This window comes from Helianthus annuus, chromosome 5 (assembly GCF_002127325.2).
Source record: "Helianthus annuus cultivar XRQ/B chromosome 5, HanXRQr2.0-SUNRISE, whole genome shotgun sequence".
NCBI classification, from domain to species: Eukaryota; Viridiplantae; Streptophyta; class Magnoliopsida; order Asterales; family Asteraceae; genus Helianthus; species Helianthus annuus.
Window position 1 is genome coordinate 34,183,929 of NC_035437.2, and position 7,802 is coordinate 34,191,730.

Sequence of the window (7,802 nt, forward strand, 5' to 3'; positions counted from 1 at the left end):
TCGTTTGAAGAATGATGTCGGTCGAAAACACCAATGCCTTTCGCGCAACGCGCGTCATTAAAAAACACTAGTTTAAATTAATTCAACTGATTTTTTTTCAAATTACTCACAAATGGTAACATTTACTTTATTACAACGCTACAGGTACGTCTGTAAACGAACAGAACGAATTCGTTCATTTAGTTTTAACCAAACACGAACACGAACACGAACATATAATCGAACACGTTTTTTTGTTCGTGTTCGTTCATTAAGAAATCAGGTATGTTCGTGTTCGTTTATCTTCGTTCGTTTAAAGCCTAAATGAACAGTTTACGAACATAAACGAACACAAACGAACATAAAAAAAATTTACTGAACATATTTGAATAAACATAAATTAACATGATTGAAAAAACAACTCTAATATATAAATATAACTATTTATGTATTTATTAAAATTTAAACGAACATAAACGAACGTTCACGAACATAAATGAACGAACATAAAAGAATGTTCACGAACATAAATGAACGAACACAAGGTGTGTTCATGTTCGTTCATTTAATTAAACACGAACAAATTTTTTTGTTCGTGTTCGTTCGTTTATTTAATAAACGAACATAAACGAACTTCCCGCCTAACAAGTTCATGAACAGTTCATGAACGTTCGGTTCGTTTACAGGCTTAGGTATAGGGTTATGGGGTGGGGGATTATCCAACGACTAAAATTATGTTTTTTTTATGTTGATTATCATATTGTGTTTTATATTTATATTTCTACGATGGTGTGTTTGGAGTTTTTTTTATGGATTGCTAGTGTTTGAATATAGTGTTTTAGAAATCTTCACTCTCTTATTTATGGGTTTTGGGTGTGTTTTAGAGATGAAATTAACATGTTTTATGACTCTGTACACTTTTTAGGTGATTTAGGCTTTGTAGTCAAATCCCAACCTTCAGTTCTGGCGGAGGGGCGTTTTTCTCTTTTTACTTTGTTTATTAATTTTTCCCTTTTTATATTCCACCCACCGCGATCATGGCGTTGAAACCCTTTTTGGTGTTCATTTAATGTTTTACTTACATTACTAGATGTTTTTCCATAATTTTCGCATTCAGTTCTAGCTATTTGTGCACCTTCTAATCGACTTGAACAACATATACGGATCCCCTCCACCCCTTTTTTCATTACTAATCGAATATCCTAACAACTTTGGTGGCATTTGTTTCTTTGTTTTTATAGCGACAAATCAGTCTACTAAAGGATGCAAAGCTAACTATCTTGGCGTTATCACTAGCATCATAATTCATTAAAAAACTAGGGGTGTAAACGAGTCGGGTCAAGCCCAAACTCGACTAGGCTTGAGCTCGGCTCGTCATGTTTTTATGAAGCCCGAGCTCGGCTCGGCTCGAGCCTTCTTATTTTAGCTCGAGCTCAGCTCCTGAATAAAACTCAAAGCACGAGCTCGACTCGACTCTGCTCGAGCTATTTTGAGAACCTCAAACGATCTAAATGATCGGCTCGAGCTCCCTTCAATATCGCTTAAACGACCCAAAGCTCGACTCGAGCTTAGCCCGCTAATGTTATAATCATTATTATTAGATTATATATATATATATATATATATATATATTAAAAACTAAAATTTTGTTTTGACTGGTTTAGGCTCGTGAGTCTTGACGAGCTATGTATTTCAGGCTCGCTCGAGCTCGGGTTCGTTAACTAAACGAGCTGTATTTCAGGATCGGGCTCGGGCTTGAGCTCGTTAAAAGCTCGGCTCATCCGAGCTTTTAACTGAACCGATAACGAGTATCTCTCGAGCCTCTATGCTTGTTTACACCCCTAAAAAAACATACAAACATTATAATCAAATAGAAATAAAGTAGATCAAATTAATACTCTTCATCCGGTGAGTTACATCAAAGATGTACCCATTAGTTTCCACATCACTTTCCTTAGACTCATCATCGTCATTAACCACATTGGCGTTTAACGCCATCAACTTATGCAACCTGCCTCACATCCTTGATTTAAACATAATCATAATTCTGTTTTTATAGTGTTTGAAGGTCTAAAAATATAGAGTTATTTAAGGTAATGAACAGTCCCTGTGTTTAGTACTTGGTCCATTGTGAAAGAATCCTCCCCTCTATTGCTATAAGAAATTGTCACCATCCTCAATTGTTCATTCAAACTCCAACCGGTAACGATTGGTTGCTCACCATCCACTGGAAATCTTCTCGTCAACCTTCTTATTACTATTTCAGTTCTTTCACACTGGTTAGTCATTGGAACACCAAGGGCAAGATGGCGTTGATGGTCTTGACTTTCACTTTTTTCCTATTTAAGAACATTAGAATAAAACGTCTATCCGATCTACCGAATCTCCATGAAATAACTTGTGCCATTTTTTTGTTTTTCATAGGGGTTTTATGCTCTTTTTGGCGTTTTTAGTAGTTGTAGCTTTTTCTACTTATATAATGGTGTTTTTTTGCTTTTAGATGAGCAATAAATTTTGTTCTTATTAACATTTAATGATTATATTATTTGGCGCAAGAACGATAACTGTTGTAAAACAGACCTTTCGAATTATCTTTTGTTCATAGTACAACATGCTGCGAAGATTCCTTTTCGTTATATGATGTATCTAGCATTTTTCTTGTTTTATGTGGTAGCATTATTACGTTTTTATGCTCCTTTGTGGTATATTGTTTTTGGTGGGTTATATTTAATAAGGCATTTTGAAACATGATAAAAGTATATAAGTGATTAATCATAAAACATGCATAGTTGATATGCATAAAATACAACATATAAATTATATCAAATACGGCGTAAAATCAACCCTTTTTAGTACCAATGTTGGAAAAAGCTTGTGTTTTTATTTCTTTTTAATAAATAGGATTAAAAGAGCTTAAATAAACAAAATGAGCAAAATTACAGCAAAAACCAACATAAAATGCAATGAAGAAGGATTGACGTAACTTGCCGAGCACCCATCCACATCCAAACCCAACAAATAACAAAATCAGAAGCTCTGGCTCGGGGCCGTGCTCATCTAGCACGGGCCGTACCCAGTGGGAATTCGATACAGTAGAAAAAGACAACAACAAAAGAAAAATTCACAGCTCAACACGGGGCCGTGCTAAAGCAACACGGGGCGTGGTCAACTCTAGGATTTCCAGAATCTGAAGATGTACAGCAAGTACATTGGCCATGGGCCGTTCCATTGACACACGGGGTCGTGTTAGTACAAGTCTGACACTGCAGTTAATATAGAAGAGAGAGACTGATGGCCACGGGGCCGTGCCAGGCGGGCACGGCCGTGGTGGACGTTCTGTTTTCAGCTATAAATAGGGGTGCTTGGTTTCATTCCAACTCATCCTTTGGCAAACCACTTATCTCTCACTTGTCACCACTCCACCACCACTACAACACCTTCATCCACCACCATCATCCATTTTTCATCTTTTACACTCTGTTCCCGAGTCTCATTTAACAGGGGGAGTGGAGGTAAAAGAGATGAAAATATGAAAAAACCATGTTCCCGAGTTTCATTTAACAGGGGGAGGGGAGGTAAAAGGTGGGAAAAGGGAAGAAACATGACCATATATTCATCCTCCCAAATTGGAGAGATTAGGAGAGAAAATTTTCCTTCCCCTCCCCTGTTAAATGAGACTCGGGAACATAGTGTTAGAGTGTGTGTGTAGTCTCGGGATCCAAGATTGATAGTAAGAGTCTTTGTCAAACAAAGGTCATGCTTGGCTAAACTCTTACATCACTTGGTGAAGACATATCTTTTATGTATTTTCTTTTATGATTTCCAATCTTTGTCAATTTTTTAATTGGGTATGTATTAGTGACTTTAATAACTAGTTTCTTATATTGAATGCAAATTATCTAATCATTCTTCATATGTCGTTGATTCACATATTCGTGTCTTTACCGTCTTTAAACAGCACGTTAATTGCCTAGAAGGGGGTTAGAAGGGTGGTTGGCTAAATGTTATGTCTCGTTCAGTGTATAGATCCTACGAGAACCTGGTTCAAGCCCAGTAACACCTCACGAGTCAGAGCGGGCTTTACCCACCACGGGAGAGGTGCAAAAAGCGTGAATCCCCTATCTATAAACTACCATTAAAACTTTAAACCAACCCCGCGAGAACTGTATCCCTGTTGACTCAGACCAACGAGTTGAGGGTGACCGCTGCCTGGAAGGGGGGCCACCTTATTTTTCATTAATAACTTATTTAATTATCTTTCAATGTTCCGACCTAGTGTGATTGTATCCTTGCTGACTCAAACGACTAGGTTGAGGGTAACGTTGTCTTCACAAGAGGGGCCTACTACTATAACTAAGATAATCTCTTAAAATGCTCAAAATGCGGAAATCATCGAAAGGGTACATCAAAGATGATGGAGGGTGTGAAACCCGAGTGTTAACGTGCATATTTTGTGTGATTTATTGTCGTTTACGTGATTATACGTTTGGAATATGTGCACTACAAAAGTTTGTGGTTTTCCAGGTCAATCGCGTAATTTGGTGAATTTAAAGTGCTTAAAGATGAAGCGGAACAACCGGGGATGATAAACAATACAAAAGATATCATTTGGTAGATATTTGGGTACTTAAATGGAAGTTGAAATCAGGAGCCATCACACAAGTGGGAAAGTAATTATTATTGAGGAATATAATTCATCATCACGTGTTGAGGGGATCAAGACATCTTTCACGTGACCAAGGGGTCAATACACAAACAAGAAACAGAATGTACAAACCGTAACCTACGGTTTTAACCCGTAGGATACCGTTGAAAATGCAAGGCAGCGAGCACATGCAGACTTATTAGATGATATTTAAAGACAAAAGTGGGCCGACATATGTGGATTATTAATTGAGGACATTATCATTACACCTTTTAACATTGGGTCGCACATATAGATTGGCAGCCATATACATATTTCTTGGGGGAGCATTACGTGGAAGTTAAGGAAATAATAACAACATCATCATCATCATCATCATCTCATGTAGACAAGGAAGTGGAGCATCAGGGGGTTTTGGAGATTTTTAGTCAACATCATCATCATAGTTGGCGGCACATCTTGGACTCTTGGAGGATTGTTATTGGGCCGACAACACACTTTGAGTTGGATCACTTACATCATCAACAGAACCATCACAATATTATTTTAATATTGGCAGCCATATGCACGTGGACTTCCCAATTGGGCCGGTTTGGAGATATCGGGCCAACATATTGGATTCATGGTAGACGGCACATGTGGGCTTGGTCTTGGACTTGGCGACTTGATTGGCGGCCGACAAAACAACAAAAGATCATCATCTTGACGGAAAAGAGGATGAAGGGTTTTTTCAACCGGGTATCAAGCCAGTGAAGATCATTCAACCGAGGTGAGCGGCTAAATCTCTCGTGGACACTTCGGGTGAATGATTCTTGTGAGACACTTTTAATTCCAGTTTCCGTTTTGTATTGAGATTTGGATTTGTAGTCGGGTGACAGCCGACTATTTGCGTAATTATATAATTTTTGTGACAGACAAATCCTGAGTGACAGTCAGAGTTATAATTATGTGTTGAATCCAATTATGCTTTCGTTGATTGAATGATTCCTATGTATGCTTGTTTTAATATTTATCTGATCAATTTATATTAAGATTTTGAACTGCATAGGTAATTGGTAGATGTGCCAGATTTACTATTCAATCAATAGTATCCAATAAAATCAGAACTAGGTTATTAGTAATTACAGAATCTGAATCCCGGAGTGATCACCTTTTCTCGTCATTGTTTATTACAACTCAATCTTTTTCTCAATTTTTATTCGTTAATTTAGATCATTCTTATAATCAATCACATCGATTTTCCAATTCAGTAGTAATTAATTAATACTTTTCATTCGACACTTTCCACAATCCTCCTCTGGTTCGATATCCGACTTACTCTAGCTACTATGTAACACCCCCAAAATTTCACCTGCGGAAACCTCGCGAGGCGTGTTACGCATCAGAGTTCGAGCCACCAATCACATTGAACCAATGATAGATATTAAATAAGTCATGACATTAACTACTTAAATAAAATGTCAACATGTTATCAATTCTCAAAAGTTGTGTAGCGGAAGCATGTATTAATTCGTTTAGTAATAGTTTCATGATAACATTCAAAATCAATGTAACGTTTATAAATCACCCAAGAGTCTCTATCCATGACCACTCCAGCACTCCCAGATAGCAAGTCCATGTACCAACGATAATGACCTACAAGCATGCAAACAAGTGTGTCAGACTACGCTGGTGAGTTCAAAGTGTTGCTTACGTGTTGTGTTACCAGTTATATGTTAATGCGATTCAATGATACGTTACGATGTTGCTCAAGTTAGTTACCCTAGGGACTATGCCCTTACGTAACCGAGGAGTGTGCCTCTTAGCAACCCACTATGTTGTCCAGTTAGTTACCCTAGGGGAACCGCCCTTACGTAACCGAGGAGTGTGCCTCTAAACAACCATAGTGAAACCCAGATAATTAGTTCCTAATAGCGCTATCAACTAATCACCCCCATTGCCCTCCAGGCAATAACCAAAACCGATTAAGTTATTTACCCAATGTTTCCCTTCCAAACGTTTACCAGTTGTCCCAAACCACCGGGACGCATGCTTGAGAAAAGTGCAGTGAACTCACCTTAGGTTCGCTCGGTAAGATTAGTTACGTATGATCCAACTCAATCGACCAATCCTAATGTGGTTATCATACATCAATCAGTTTAGGTATAAGAAATCAGTAACACATCTCAACATATTCTAACAAATATAGTCAAGGGCACACATTTCAAGTTGATCACACACCCAACCAGTTTGCATACAAATCACCTAGCCATGCACATATCTTGTTACCAACTCCAATAAAAATGTTCCATATAAATATGTATATATATATATATGTATGCAATCAAACAACATTCCATTTCTAAACCAATTAATCATGTTTCAGGTTCAATATAGTTTTTATAAGACCGACATCATACCAGTCAATCCATCGACCCAATATTAGCAAGTAATCACTTAACATGTGTTAGGTTAATAGGTAAATTCGATTTCAAGGTTACGAGCAAAGCCCAATCCATATGTATAACACAAGTTACAGTTTATCAAGTGGGCGTTTTGTTTACTTATGAGTGTGGCCCAAATACAAAGGTGTATTTATTTGCGACATGGCTCGGCCAAGCTATACGGCCCCAGATCAACCCATAACCCATGTTTAATACCACACAAGACCCAACCAATGCACTAAATCCGTCCCGACCCACTACATATACCCGTAAATTCCACACTGTTAATTAGGCTCATATCTCCTAAAGCCTCGGCCCACTAATCAAATGTACCGCTACCAGTTTGCTCAGCCTGATAGCTTACCCAATCCGAGTTGCATCTCATTATAACAATTGAAAATAGATTTCTAATTCTTATATTTTAAACTAGTTCATATCTATATTTGACCTACATGTCTGCGGCCCATTTGAAAGAAAGCATGTGCGGACCCCCTTCAATTTAGCATGTGCACCGCCCACATGTATGATCAGGCCTTTGATACTTATCTCCATATGTAATGATTAATTAACTTCAATTCAATCCACAAAGTCTGTCATGCAATTGCCGATTGGAATCCTTATACATGCGCAGCCACTATAGCACCATTATATATCCATTATTTCATCTCATCTCTATCATCATTATTTATATAACAATAATCCTCATTAATATATCATGTATCCCTAGACCATCAAATGACAACTTTATTAAAATA